The 15,759-nt window shown below is 42.3% G+C and overlaps 1 protein-coding gene across 1 annotated transcript in view; it reads right to left on the minus strand.

Moving 5' to 3' along the window:
• Positions 1-15,759, minus strand: part of LOC135506533 (polypeptide N-acetylgalactosaminyltransferase-like 6) — a 264,906-nt gene that overhangs the window by 112,463 nt on the left and 136,684 nt on the right. The window lies entirely within an intron of this gene.

Raw genomic sequence — 15,759 nt, forward strand, 5'->3', positions numbered from 1 at the left:
AAGAGGAAATGTAGAAAGACAGTAAAGGGGTGGTATATGGAGAAAGAGAGAGAAATGCAGAGGGGAGAGGGTAGAGAGAGGGGGATGTATAGAGAGGGAGAGAGAGAGAGGGTAGAGGGGGATGTATAGAAAGGGAGAGAGAGAGAGGGGTAGAGGGGGAAAGCCAGAGAAAGGTAGAGAGAGAGAGAGAGAAATAAAATAAAAATGAAAACATGCAGGAAAAAGTGCTTCATGCCAAGACATCAAAAACAAGACAGCCAATTAGTGGACAGAGCAGAGCAGTCGGGGAAGCTGAACTGACCAATCAGGGGCTTCGGTGGTGAATTGATTGTTTGTGTGTTGCATCCCGCTGTGCGTTTCCACATGGAGACACTCACAGACAGACCCCGCTTTGCTCTGCTTTGAGGTGATTGATCACACTCCAGGTGGGGCCATCTCAAATTATTGGTGTGTGTGTGCACATTCAAAATGTTCAACAGGAAATTGGACTGTGGACCTGCAAGCGTTGAGGGGGGATTTGGAAGTGGCTTTGGTGACTAGCCAATTGACGTCTCTCTCTCTCCCTCTCTCTGTCTCTGACAGCTGGTGCCCATGGATGAGAAGAGGAGAGGAAAGGAGAGGACATGTCCTTCTGATGGATGAGCCGTTTGATAAGGCCATCTCTCCCGGTGAATGAATAGCGAAACATAACAGCTGCTGCCGGCATCAGACAGAGAGCCCAGCCCACCTCACCAGTGCCTACGACCAACCAACCAAGCTTGACAGACGTCGAGAGAGAAATCTCAGACCGCTGACAGGTTTACTGACAAACCTCAAACATTTCACACTTTGCATGCTGGATGGAGGATGGGCTGGATGGTAAATGCACACTCAATAAAAAGCACACAGACAGATATAAATCTTCCCCTCTGCCGCTGTAATGGCGTTTCAACATCAATACCTGAGGGATGTTGGTGTACAGCCTCAGCTAAAGCAGCCTCAGCTAAAGGAGGAAGAGACACTTTTAGTGCATCTGCAAATACACACAGGTGGACATAGATGCACAGAGATGTGTGCACACACACACACTAGCAAGAAAGTATATAAGTGCAAATGCTCACACACACACAGGCAGGTAGGCTTGCCGTAGTACCTTACAACACTTCCTGTTCAACAAATATGTTTGAACAACACAGTACTATGCAATTATTTCATCTCAGGGAACCCTTAATGAGTACTGGGTATTGCTGTGAATACATTATTTCCTATCTATCTCTTCATGAGGTACACAGTATCTTTCATTCCCGCTTGTACTCTATTTAATCAGAGCTCTATCCTCTCATTAAACTGTGACCTGGGCTGTTTAGCTCCCTGATGCAGAGTATGTGTGTGGGGCTCCCTGCTGAAAAGACTGTGTGTTCAGCTCAATGTTGGCTGGATTAACCCCCTGCTGTGATCCATATCTGATCACCACAGTAACTTTATCATTCACTTAGCTGCAGCTGGACTGGACTCAAACCAATGCACAGAGAGAGAGAGCAAGAGAGAGAGCCAGAGAGAGAGAGAGAGACACACACACAGCGAGAGCGAGAGAGAGAGAGAGAGACACACACAGAGAGAGAGTGAGAGAGACACAGAGAGACACACACAGAGAGAGACACACAGAGAGAGAAACAAAGAAAGACACACAGACCGAGACACACAGAGAGAGACACAAGCTATGTGCACTGCCCACAAAATTAGGTGGAAACTGAGCTGCACTTCCTAACCTCCTGCCAAATGTATGACCATTTTAGAGACACATATTTCCCTCAGATTACACAGATCCACAAAGAATTTGAAAACGAACCTGATTTTGATAAACTCCCATATCTACTGGGTGAAATATCACAGTGTGCCATCACAGCAGCAAGATTTGTGACCTGTTGCCACAAGGAAAGGTCAACCAGTGAAGGACAAACACCATTGTAAATACAATCCATATTTATGCTTATTTATTTTCCCTTTTGTACTTTAACCATTTGCACATCGTTACAACACTGCATATAGACATAATATTTGACATTTGTAATGTCTTTAATCTTTTGGAACTTGTGTGAATGGAATGTTTACTGTTCATTTTTATTGTTTATTTCACTTGTGTATATTATCTACCTCACTTGCTTTGGCAATGTTAACATATGTTTCCCATGTCAATAAATAGCCTTGAATTGAATTGACACACAGATCAAGAAAGAGGAGAGAGAGACTATACTATTGCCTTTATTATTCACTTAGCTACCGCTGAACTACAGATATACCGTGTAGCTTATAAAGCATGTTTATTAATGATCTAGTTCATTCACTAGTGGCTATGAGCATGTTCACCTCTAATTCATTTCCACATTGACACACTAAGATAAGAGTTGACAGTCCACACTAAGCTACGCAGACAGACTCGTTCTCAGACTTCTAAGGTGTGACGTTCACACACATTTATTGGATACAAACCACAGGGCACTCAACGTCATTTCAATGTGTACAGCTGTATAATAAGATTACAACCTATATTCACCCAAACAAAAAGAGAATGAATCGTTGGTTGAATGTCCAATGTATTATCACTATGGATCTTTACGCACAACCAAATTCCAATGGATAAAACAATGCCGGAGTTTTGGTTTAGTTGTCACCTTAATGTCCATCACTGCGCTTTCAACCATTTAAAAGCACAGCAAAGTTAAAAATGGGAATACAATGTCAGATATTTTGGATTGCAGTTAAGAATACATTATAGTTACATGGTGCAAGTGACCAATGCCATTCGAGATTCTGCACAGATGATTACAGTATGTGTGAAGGTCTCCACAGACCTACGTCGACCTACGACCTATAGCATCTTGAAGCTGCGCGCTTTATATGATTACATAAGAAGACCTTTATAGTTACAGTAACCCACATTTCAAAAAAAATGTTTTGTTAATCTTGGATTAGTGTGTGCTTGTTAACATTTGCTGTATTGAATAATAGGAACTAAGAACATAAGCATTTCGCTGCACCTGCCATAACACCTGCTAAACGGCGTACACAACCAATAACAACCAATAACTTTGATTTGAAAATGCGGGCCGTGGATGTGATACTCATTTTAATGTTGATTGTTACATTCGTTTGTAAGATAACCTGAGGCTATTTATTGTATTTTGAAAGTGATGTTGAATTGTGTTTTGTTGTCAGTGCAACCAAATATCAACAGGAGATGTATCTTCTGCTTGGATAGTTCCATCTGAGCCACTGACTTAGTCTGGCTTTAATTCCAGTTTGTCTACAAATGAATAATGTATATATTGGATTCACATCTCCGTCCCAACCAAAAACCAAGGTTAAAGAGAACTATATCAAATCAAACTTTAAATAAGTCAATTTAGTCCTATTCTTTAACTTGTTTGGTTGAGATGGATGTATTCAACATATAAATGATTGATTTGTAAACAACTTGAATTAAAGCCAAGAAGAAAATACATCTCCTTCAAATGTTGATATTCGGTTGCATTGACGACCAAACGCAATATCACTAAATAACCATTACATTTGAAATCAACCAGAGCTTGAAACCCTAGACATACTATTGTTAAGGTTTTCTTCCTCTTCTTCTGAAGACGAGGTGTAGCAGGGATTGGACCAAAATGCAGCGTGGTTATCTTCATACATCTTTAATAAAGATAATGACAAAACAATAAACGTAAATATGGTTCCCAATCAGAGACAACGATAAACACCTGCCTCTGATTGAGAACCACTCTAGGCAACCATAGACTTACCTAGAAAACTCTACTATACCACAATCCAAAAACCTACAAAAACCCCAAGACAAAACACACCACATAAATAACCCATGTCACACCCTGGCCTGACCAAAATAATAAAGAAAACACAAAATACTAAGACCAGGGCGTGACAACTATATTGTACATTTTGAGTTGAATTCTGGGATGAATTTAAACAATAGCTGTTGATGACTTTCTAAATGCTATATTAGAGGCCTACAGTAAATAGCATCTTTGATGATATATAAGTGATAAAGTATGGTCATATTTCATTTGCTTGGTTTAACCTACCCTTTGGAATGATAGCAACAGTGAATGTATTTCGTTTTTAAATGGTGATCTCTCAACAATCATCCTCACGATAGCACATTGGTAATTAACAGATTAATAGTGAGTGACAAATATAATCGCTTAGCAGATCTGGGATTGGTTAAAACTCTGGGTGGGAGACCAAAGGGTAGCTGTGGGTTCAATTCTCCAGTAGAAGCTGTGGGTTCAATTCTCCAGTAGGAGCTGTGGGTTCAATTCTCCAGTAGCAGCTGTGGGTTCAATTCTCCAGTAGGAGCTGTGGGTTCAATTCTCCAGTAGGAGCTGTGGGTTCAATTCTCCAGTAGGAGGTGCTGCCCAGACTATAGTTTATTTTCTGATTGTGGATATAACGTTGAAGATCTGACGTCGTTTGAAAGGTATAAATTTAACATATTTATTACAAGGTTTGTCGATGTTGTAATTTGGTTACCTTGTTGTAAAAAATGTGGTTGAAATTTCACCCTCAAAACAAGTTGGACTTTCGATGGAAAAATCCAATGTATTTTCCACATAGATTCCACATCACAATACACTGAGAAATGATGTTGAAATTACATAGATTCAACCAGTATGTGGGAAAACTATATACACGGCAGGTCTATTCACACTGTTTAGGGATTGCTATTGAACATGTGTGAAGCTCTATTTGTTTCACACATCACTGTAGAGAATATCTATATAATCAGGGATGTCAGGTAATTGCCAAAATAAAGGAAACACCAACATAAAGCGTCTTAATTGGGCACCACGAACCAGAACAGATGCAATGCTCTTTGGCATATATTCTACAAGTGTCTGGAATGGTTACAGTTGTCATAACGATGAATACATTCTTCTTTTAATAAAAGAGAACACAGAACAAATTATACAAACGTGACGCTACAATAAACCGAGTGCTGACATGCAACTACACATAGACAATAACCCACCAAACCAAAATGGGAAATGGCAACCTAAATAGGATCCCCAATCAGAGACAACGATAAACAGCTGTCTCTGATTGGGAACCAATCCAGGCCACCATAGACTTACATTTACCTAGACAATGCCAAATCCCCATAGATATACAAAAAACCCTAGACAAGACAAAACACACATACCACCCTCGTCACACCCTGACCTAACCAAAATAATAAAGAAAACAAACCTCTTGAATCTCCCCATCCCGGATCCGGGATCGTGACTAAAGCCTCAGGCTCATTAGCATAACGCAACGTTAACGATTTCTGAAAATCGCAAATAAAATGAAAATAATGCGCCTGCTCTCAAGCTTAGCCTTTTCTTAACAACACTGTCATCTCAGATTTTCAAAATATGCTTTTGAACCATAGCAATTGACTAATTTGTGTAAGAGTATGCTAAGCTAGCTTAGCATTTTGAGTAGCATTTAGCACGCAACATTTTCACAAAAACCAGATAACCAAATAAATAAAATCATTTACCTTTGAAGAGCTTCTTATGTTTTCAATGAGGAGACTCTCAGTTACATACCAAATGCGCAGTTTTTCCTGAAAGCGTCTGTGTGTAGGAGAAATCGCTCCGTTTTGTACATCACATTTGGCTACCGAAACGAACCGAAAATTCAGTCACCTACAACGTCAAACTTTTTCCGAATTAACTCCATAATATCGACCGAAACATGGCAAATGTTGTTTGGAATCAATCCTCAAGGTGTTTTTTCACATATCTCTTCATTGATATATCGTTCGTGGAAGCCTGCATTCTTCTCTAAATTCCATGGAAAAATACTTGCAGCTGACTTTTGCGCACCAATTTCGGCGCAGGACACCGGGCGGACACCTGGTAAATGTGGTCTCTTATGGTCAATCTTCCAATGATATGCCTACAAATACGTCACAATGCTGCAGACACCTTGGGGAAACGACAGAAAGGGCAGACTTACTCCTCTCGCATTCACAGCCATATAAGGAGACAATGGAAAACAGAGCCTCAAAAATCCTGCTCATTTCCTGGATGCCGTCTCATCTTGGTTTTGCCTGAAGCTCACGTTCTAGGGCACGCACAGAAAATATCTTTGCAGTTCTGGACACGTCAGAGTGTTTTCTTTCGAAAGCTATCAATTATATGCATAGTCGAGCATCTTTTTGTGACAAAATATCTTGTTTAAAACGGGAACGTTTTTCATCCAAAAATGAAATTGCGCCCCTAGAGTTTCAACAGGTTTTAACTAAGGTTAGTGTGTGACAGGAATTCCATTGGAGTAATGCAACACCATTCTTCCACAAGAAATTCCATAACTTGATGTTTTGTTGATGGAAAACGCTCTTTCAAGTCCCGCTCTAGAATCTCCCATAAGTGTTCCATTGGGTTGAGATCTTGTTACTGTGATGACCATGGCATTCAGTTTACATCGTTTTCATGCTCATCAAACCACTCAGTGACCACTTGTGCCCATTGAATCGGGACATTGTCATCCTATGGGGGCATAGCCATGGTAAGCAAAATAATTTCCAAAATTATGGTCTGCCCAACATTATGCATAACCCTCAGCATTAAGGGATGTTAATTTCTTAATTAACCCAGGAACCACACCTGTGTGGAAGAATCTGCTTTCAATATACTTTGTTACCCTCATTTACTCAAGTGTTTCCATTATTTTGGCAGTTACCTGTACATTCCAGTTAGAATAAATGTGAAACACATCAGTCCAGACAGGAAAGAGAACCTGAGGGCATATTTGAATCATGTATGGTAACATGTAGGGTAGAGCAAAGGATTAGATGCAGGTGCTTTGGGGAGGGAGAGGTAAGACTGAGGTGCTTGCCTGTTTTCTGAGTGACTGCACGCAGCGTGTCTATGTTAAATATTCCCTTCTTTCTCAACACAGTCATAGAGACTCATAGAGAAGCATTAAGGTTGCATGATGCAGTGCTCTCACTCTCTCTCTCTCGCTCTCTCGTTCTCTCTGTGTTGAGGAAATATTCATAGTGTACAAGAATCCCTCAACAAAAAAAACAGAAGAGCCTCCACTTTACCTCACTCAACATGGCCACATTAATATTCATTAGAGAAAGAGGAGGAAAGTGCTTTATAGACTCAGATGAGATGCCACACAATGAGTCCTGCATTCCAATTAGGTGGGGTTACACACACACACACACACACACACACACACACACACACCGTTTCCAAGGGAACAGCAGATTGGAAGTCACCTGAATGAGCCCTGTCAAATTGTGCTTCCCATATAAATTGGAGGTCATGGCCACCAAGCATTCAGGGGGACGCTACCTAGCCTACAACAACTTCCTACAGTGTTTTGACATAGATTAACATTACAACATTTTTTGTTGTAAGTGGTTATCTGGAAATGGGGCAACATAATGCGGAACGAAAGGTATCGAGACCCCAGAACAATTCCCCTGTGTCACGAAACCCATTAGAGTGTAACAGACAGGGTGAGTAGCTCGGGGACAAAGACAGTAAGGATACTTCCTTCTGAGAGAGGAGTGCAGTAGAAGGACAACGGCATTGTTGGCAAAGTCAATCTCAATCCACAGGCGGGCGAGATAAGAACTCAGGAGCCCCTTGGCACTCAATGAAGATTTCAGATAGAATTGCTACAGTATTATCTCAATGAGAAATCCCTTCCCTGACTTAGAGAGCAGCTAAATCAATAGCCCATCAGAGCAGAGATAGGATGACGGCCTTGCTTGACTTTCGTGAGTACGGAGGAGCCACTCTGTAAAACAGTAAGCAGTCAGAGCCACAGGGAGAGCAGAGCAGAGCAACACTTCCTAAGGTTCTGACTCACAGCCCGAGCTAAAAACAACTAATGTCACTAGTAAAGGTATGTCAAATGAATTTCGCAACTTGCAAAATATAGTTCAGTGCTCTGATAACGAAGCAGACACGACTCTCAAGAAGAGAAGTTATGAATTGGCTTGAAAAGAGCTGGGGAGCACCTGGAGAAAGATGATGCCAAATGTGTCTTGTCTGAGTCAGTGTGTCTGATGCCACTTTGGATATCCTTACCAAAAGGCATCCAATATGTCTCACACAATAACTTGGGCAAAGTGGGCTCCTCAAGTGAGTTCTGTTGCTCCCGTGCCCCACATAAATTAAATTAGGATTCAATTGTTTTTCATTTCAGTTCAATTTGATTTAATTTCAGTCTAGCTTTCTTTTTGGCATCTCTGAGTGAGTGATTGGGGATTTGTGTTTTTCGGTTGGCAGGAACGATCAAAGGGAAAATACCTGGCTTTCAAATCAAAAGTGTTTCTGAAAGAGGCTTTGAAGAATGATGCATTCATGGCAGCTGAGTGGATAACCACCCCAATTTCTCCTGGTGATTTCACTGAATCACAGTCCATAACGGATGGAAAGACCTGTTGACCTCCAGACCTGCTGTACTCTTTATCCTGTGACCTGCATGGTGGAGGAATAGATCTGCTATTGTATCCGTGGTGTGGGGAGTATTTTGGTCTGTTTACTGCTGGCTCTACGACAAAAGCTCAGCATGGTCCTCTTTTTTCTGTTTCATACCTGCTACCCCAGACGCTCTCTGGCTGCTGCTGTAAGTGGTGCAACCTTTACACATAAAATAACACACATTTTTCAGAAAGCGAGAAATCATTTAATGATTCATATGATTCCTGGATCATGCATTCAGTCTCTGTGCTGTTCCAAGGCTACCGTACCTGCCAGCATGACTGTGTGAGTGAAGTAGAGGCTACACAGTTCGATGCTTCAGGAATGAGAGATGGAAATATACACTGAGCAAACACATCCACGCAACATGCAGCAATTTCAAAGGTTTTACTCAATTACAGTTCATATAACAAAATCAGTCAATTGAAATGAGTTAATTAGGCCTAATCTATTGATTTCACATGACTGGGAATCAGTGGTGACCTGTCATTCAGGGTAGGTGGGGCAGAGCCACACTTTTAGTTTTTGGAGGTCGGGTTTGCATGTTCTGCTTGTTATTTTGTCATTAATACGTGTCACATATCAGTTTGCAAACAATGTTTTTTTTTATGTAATTGAGTTAATAAAGCTGCATACAAACATGGTCTCTTTTTTTACTTTCTGGCGTAAGGCAGCTCCAAAATGCAGGTGTTTCAGCCTAGTGCAAAGCTTTCTGTGGTGGTGGTGGAGCTTGCCAGCAGAAAATACAGAACGTTGTGCCTGATTGGCTCAGTTTTCTGTCACTCATGGGACAGTACGTCATCCCCAATTCTAAGGTTAGAGCTCTAAAATGTTATCTCCTTGGCTGAAGGTCACAGATAGAATGACATCAAATCTACAGTATGACATTTTTTAAAATTTAACTAGGCAAGTCAGTTAAGAACAAATTCTTATTTACAATGATGGCTTACTGGGGAATCCACTGCCTTGTTCAGGGGAAGGACGACAGATGTTTACCTTGTTAGCTCAGGGATTTGATCCAGCAACCTTTCTGTCACTGGCCCAACATGCTAACCACTAGTCTACCTGCCTAGTAGCTTGACTGATTATGTCAACATCTTACTTTCAAAGTCTTTGCTAGCAGTCATCATCAGGCAAATCCTTTTTAATCCTTGTCACATTAAGAGAAATAATGAAGAGAAATTATAGATAAAACGTATCGGCCATTGTACATAAAGATTACACAACAACTTGGAAATTCAACAATAATCTCAACCCGGCACAGCCAGAAGAAGACTGGCCACCCCTCAGAGCCAGGTTCCTCTCTAGGTTTCTTCCTAGGTTCCTGCCTTTCTAGGGAGTTTTTCCTATCCACTGTGCTTCTATATCTGCATTGCTTGCTGTTTGGGGTTTTAGGCTGTGTTTCTGTATAAGCACTTTGTGACGTCTGCTGATGTAAAAAGGGCTTTGTAAATACATTTGATTGATTGAACAATGAGTCGTTTGGAAAGAATCAGTGGCTAACTGCAAGCGTTGCAAAGAACTTTAGCCTGCTATTCAATGGAGTGTCTGTCTTTTATTTTCCAGAGTTCCCACCCATCAATCCAGAGAATGACAGACTTTGTTTGACAAAGTTTGATGACAAAATTTTCCAACAAAGGACCGCTGCGCCACCTTCACAAGGTCAGCCCAAAAATGTCTTGTATGCTGCTGCATAAATGATGTAATATGCCAGGGAGGTATGTATACTGTAGCTAAGAAAGTAATCCTAAGTGTATGTTGTGTAGTAAACTGTACGTAGCCCATGTGCCTCACCCTAATGATTTGGTCTATTTTCACCAACGTGGTATTGTAAAGACATCGTTCATGGCCCGGTGTGTGCATGTTTGGCAACTTTCTTTTGTACAGCCTTGACAGTGCTACTGATAGTAGTTGTGGTGCTTGGCTTGCATGTGCAAATTCAGCACACACAACATTCTATAATATAATTGTATAATTATAAAACGTGTTTAACGAGTCAAATAGTGTTATATGATGTGTATCTTTTTTGACACGCAAAAACCCAAACGGCGATCAATGTGCCTCACCCTAATAATTTGGTCTATTTTCACCTCTTCATTTTGCCTACTGTTCTAATTTGGTGGTGCACAAATAGCCTATAACCTGTTTTAGATAAATGTAATCATCAAATATTTTAAGAGCTTTCATTGTCTGTTTATATGCCCCATTGATTTATTCTATGGTTCTGACTTGTACACTGTAAGAACGGCCAATGTTCTGAATTCTGTCGCTGCACATTTCAAAAGTGCTTAAAAAAATAGTTATATTGACTACGTCCATTGTCGCTTTCTCATTAATATCTCAATCGAAATTACGGATTGCCTCTTATCAGCTTGTCGTCCCCTTACGCCATAGCTTGTACATCTCAATTGTCAGGAGGAACCACATTAGTTTAAGCAAGTCTGCCATATCAGCTATGTTTTTATGTGTAGTGGCTTTGCTGGCATGTATCCCACTTTTTTTGTTTGTTTGCCCCACCAAGATTTACATGCTAAAATCTCCACTGCTGGGAATACAGATATGCATCTGTTGGTCACAGGTACCTTAAAAAAAGGTAGGGCTGTGTATCAGAAAACCATTCCGAATCTGGTGTGACCACCATTTGCCTCATGCACCATCTCCTTTGCATAGAATTGATCAGGCTGTGGATTGTTGTATCAATGGCTGAGCGAAGTTGCTGGATATTGGAGGGAACAAACATGCTGTCGTACACATCAATCCAGAGCATCCAAAACATGCTCAATGGGTGAAATGTCTGGTGAGTATGCAGGCCAAGGAAGAACTGAGACATTTTCAGCTTTCTGTTCACAATGTAGACGTCAGCAAACCGCTCACCCACACAACGCCATACACACTGTCTGCCATCTGTCTGGTACAGTTGAAACCGGGATTCATCCGTGAAGAGCACACTTCTCCAGTGTGCCAGTGGCCATCGAAGTTTGGCATTTTCCCACTGAAGTTGGTTATGAGCCCAAACTGCAGTCAGGTCAAGATCCTAGTGAGGTAGCAGATGAGCTTCCCTTATACAGTTTCTGACAACTTGTGCAGAAATGATTTGGTTGTGCAAACCCACAGTTTCATCAGTTGTCCGGGTGGCTGGTCTCAGATGTTCCCAAAGGTGAAAAAGCCGGATGTGGAGGTCCTGGGCTGGTGTGGTCACACGTGGGCTGCAGTTGTGAGGTCGGTTGGACATACTGACAAATTCTCTAAAACGACGTCAGACACAGGTTATGGTGGGGAAATGAACGTTCAATTCTCTGGCAACAGCTCTGGTGGACATTCCTGTTGTCAGAATGGCAATTGCTTGCTCCCTCAAAACTTGAAGCATCTGTGCCATTTTAGAGTCCCCAGCACAAGGTGCACCTGTGTAAATATTATTATTTGTATTTTTTTATTTAACTAGGCAAGTCATTTAAGGACAAATTCTTATTTACAATGACAGTCTACTGGGGAACAGTGGGTTAACTGCCTTGTTCAGGAGTAGAATGATATTTACCTTGTCAGCTCAGGGACTTGATCCAGCAACCTTTCGGTTACTGGCCCAACGCTCTAACCACTAGGCTACCTGCCGCCCCAATGATCCTGCTGTTTAATCAGCTTCTTGATATGCCACACCTGTTAGGTGGATGGATTATCTTGGCAAAGGAGAAACGTTCGCTAACAAGGATGTTAACACATTTGCGCACAACATTTTAGAGACATTTCTGGGATCTTTTATTTCAACTCATGAAGCATGGGACCAACACTTTACATGTTGCGTTTATATATTTTTTTCAGTATATTTCTAAATGTACAGTGCTTTACAATAATGGTCATGATCATTACAGATGCAAAAATTCTTCATTCATAACGGTCCATTGCACTAAAAGTCATTCAATACAGTAAGCATAAAACATGCATACACTGATAACTGTACATACAATTCAAAAGGTTAACAATTACGAGGGTGGTGAGTGATATTAGGAGGGTGGTGAGTGGTATTAGGAGGATGATGAGTGATATTATGAGGGTGGTGAGTGATATTAGGAGGATGGTAGGTGATATTAGGAAGGTGGTGAGTGATATGAGGGTGGTGAGTGATATTAGGAGGATGGTGAGTGATATTATGAGGATGGTGAGTGATATTAGGAGGATGGTGAGTGATATTATGAGGATGGTGAGTGATATTATGAGGATGGTGCGTGATATTAGGAGGCTGGTGAGTGATATTAGGAGGGTGGTGAGTGGTATTAGGAGGATGGTGAGTGACATTATGAGGGTGGTGAGTGATATTAGGAGGGTGGTGAGTGGTATTAGGAGGATGGTGAGTGATATTATGAGGATGGTGAGTGATATTATGAGGATGGTGCGTGATATTAGGAGGCTGGTGAGTGATATTAGGAGGGTGGTGAGTGGTATTAGGAGGATGGTGAGTGACATTATGAGGGTGGTGAGTGATATTAAGAGGGTGGTGAGTGGTATTAGGAGGACGGTGAGTGATATTAGGAGGATGGTGAGTGATATTAGGAGGGTGGTGAGTGGTATTGGGAGGGTGGTGAGTGGTATTGGGAGGGTGGTGAGTGATATTGGGAGGGTGGTGTGTGATATTGGGAGGGTGGTGTGTGGTATTAGGAGGGTGGTGAGTGATATTGGGAGGGTGGTGTGTGGTATTAGGAGGGTGGTGAGTGATATTGGGAGGGTGGTGAGTGCCGGTGATCCCTTCCAGGAAAAGGAAGGAGGGCTCAGACCTTTCCTTCCAGGAAAAGGAAGGAGGGTGGTCAGACCTTTCCTTCCAGGAAAAGGAAGGAGGGCTGAGACCTTTCCTTCCAGGAAAAGGAAGGAGGGTGGTGAGACCTTTCCTTCCAGGAAAAGGAAGGAGGGTGGTCAGACCTTTCCTTCCAGGAAAAGGAAGGAGGGCTTAGGAGGGTGGTGTGTGGTATCCTTCCAGGAAAAGGAAGGAGGGCTCAGACCTTTCCTTCCAGGAAAAGGAAGGAGGGGGTGGTGAGACCTTTCCTTCCAGGAAAAGGAAGGAGGGCTCAGACCTTTCCTTCCAGGAAAAGGAAGGAGGTGGTGTGTGGTATTAGGACCTTTCCTTCCAGGAAAAGGAAGGAGGGTGGTGTGTGGTAGACCTTTCCTTCCAGGAAAAGGAAGGAGGGCTCAGACCTTTCCTTCCAGGAAAAGGAAGGAGGGCTCAGACCTTTCCTTCCAGGAAAAGGAAGGAGGGCTCAGACCTTTCCTTCCAGGAAAAGGAAGGAGGGCTCAGACCTTTCCTTCCAGGAAAAGGAAGGAGGGCTCAGACCTTTCCTTCCAGGAAAAGGAAGGAGGGCTCAGACCTTTCCTTCCAGGAAAAGGAAGGAGGGCTCAGACCTTTCCTTCCAGGAAAAGGAAGGAGGGCTCAGACCTTTCCTTCCAGGAAAAGGAAGGAGGGCTCATAGGACAGATTCTCTATATATGACAGTGAAGTAAGATCACAAGGTCAAAGAAAAATTGTATTTGTACAATAAGGCAACATGTAACTCAGGCACACATGCACGCACCCACACCCCCACCCTAACCACCCATGTATGATATCATTGATTATCTGTACAGCTGGATGTGAGCCTGAGGCTCTGTGGGAGTGGATGTGTCTTCAGCAGGTGCAGCAGCACCAGGCTCTGATGAGGGTTCAGCCCCAGAGGATTTCACCACCAGCCGCTCTGCTCTGCCAGGGGATTCAACCCTAATTATTACTCCGCCACATTGGGGATACGTCCCAAATGGCACCCTTTCCACGATAAAGTGCACTACTTTTGACCAGAGCCCGACGGGTCCTGGTCAAAAGTAGTGCACTATATAGGGAATATGGTACCATTCGGGACGCAGAATGGGACTCCATAACAAGAGGAATGGGAATAATGGGCTTTAGCTGGACATAATTAACCTTCACGCGTTGGAGGTATTTAAGCATGTCTAAGCTACTCTCCATCTCTGTAAATGTCACTGTGTGTATGTGTTCACTAAGAGGTCTGTCTGTCTGCCTGTCGGTACACAGAGAAGAGTTTTACCTGCTAGGAGTCTAAACAGCCTACAGCCTCTAGTCAGGAGTAGAACAACTCCAGAACACACTGATTTATAACGACAACCTCAACACACAGCCAGGAGCATGTCTGAACACTGTACACACACACCATTACACCCAGTGCAGAGTAACTTCAGTGCACTAGCCCAAGGACGTGTTATGTATGAATCATTTATAATGTGAATGCATTTATACAGTAGGCTACCAGACTTATTTTAACTGAAACAAGCCCTACCCGCCTGTTCTCATTCAAATCATTCACACCAAAAGAGCTCAACAAATTAAAGTAATTCACACCAAAGAGCTCAGGGAAGGAAATTCACACCAAAAGATTACAATCAAACCACGTCACACATCGACAGAATGTAATGTAGCTCTAACGATGAACCTCATCACAGGGTGGAAGGATATTTTAACCGGGCTGACGTCATCAGGAGAAGAACTGCAGGTCAGCAGGGGAGGGCCTATCAATTATTAATATCGCTATGGAAACGATAAAGGCCAGGATATAATCGTCTGAGGGGCAGAATGAACATTCATGTATTCTGGATGGATGGTGAGTTATTCTACTGCTAGTCTCCCTGTAGGAACTATTAGTGTGTGCCCTTGTTGCTCTGAGGGTTATGGAGTCAGCAATAGGCCCTACAATATACTGTAAAAGTCAACACTACAGCAGTGCACTGCATGCACTGATAACACACAAGCACAAGTCATTATAGGCTCACCATAGCTGTCTTTCAGTTGGTTGGATCAAGGCTTTTGGTCCTCACGTCTGTCTCATAGAAGTCAACAGCAGTATACTGTAAGCCTGGTGATAGTGCATAAACACATGTCATTAAAGGGACGATCCAAGCAGTGTTTTTAGAACCCGGATCAAGGGTTTCCATTGGCTGTAAGGGAATCTCAGACAGTAGCAGAACCAAGATGAAAAGCATGGCATCCTTCCTCCTGCCAGGGTTTGGTTCAATAGACCCTCCATTTACTCCATGTTTCTCTGTGATCAATGTTTCTTCCTTTTGTCTCTCTCTCTCTGGCTCTTTCCAGCTCTTTATCTCTCTATTCTCTGTCTCTGTCTCTTGCTTCAAATGTCATATGTGCTTTCAGATCAAGTGATGAATCGCGACGAGCTCTGAGCTGTCAGACTGTCATTTTTAAATCTCAGGTTGTTCACCGTTTGACATCCTCGTAATAGAGAAT

This window comes from Oncorhynchus masou, chromosome 20, assembly GCF_036934945.1.
Source record: "Oncorhynchus masou masou isolate Uvic2021 chromosome 20, UVic_Omas_1.1, whole genome shotgun sequence".
Taxonomy (NCBI): domain Eukaryota; kingdom Metazoa; phylum Chordata; class Actinopteri; order Salmoniformes; family Salmonidae; genus Oncorhynchus; species Oncorhynchus masou.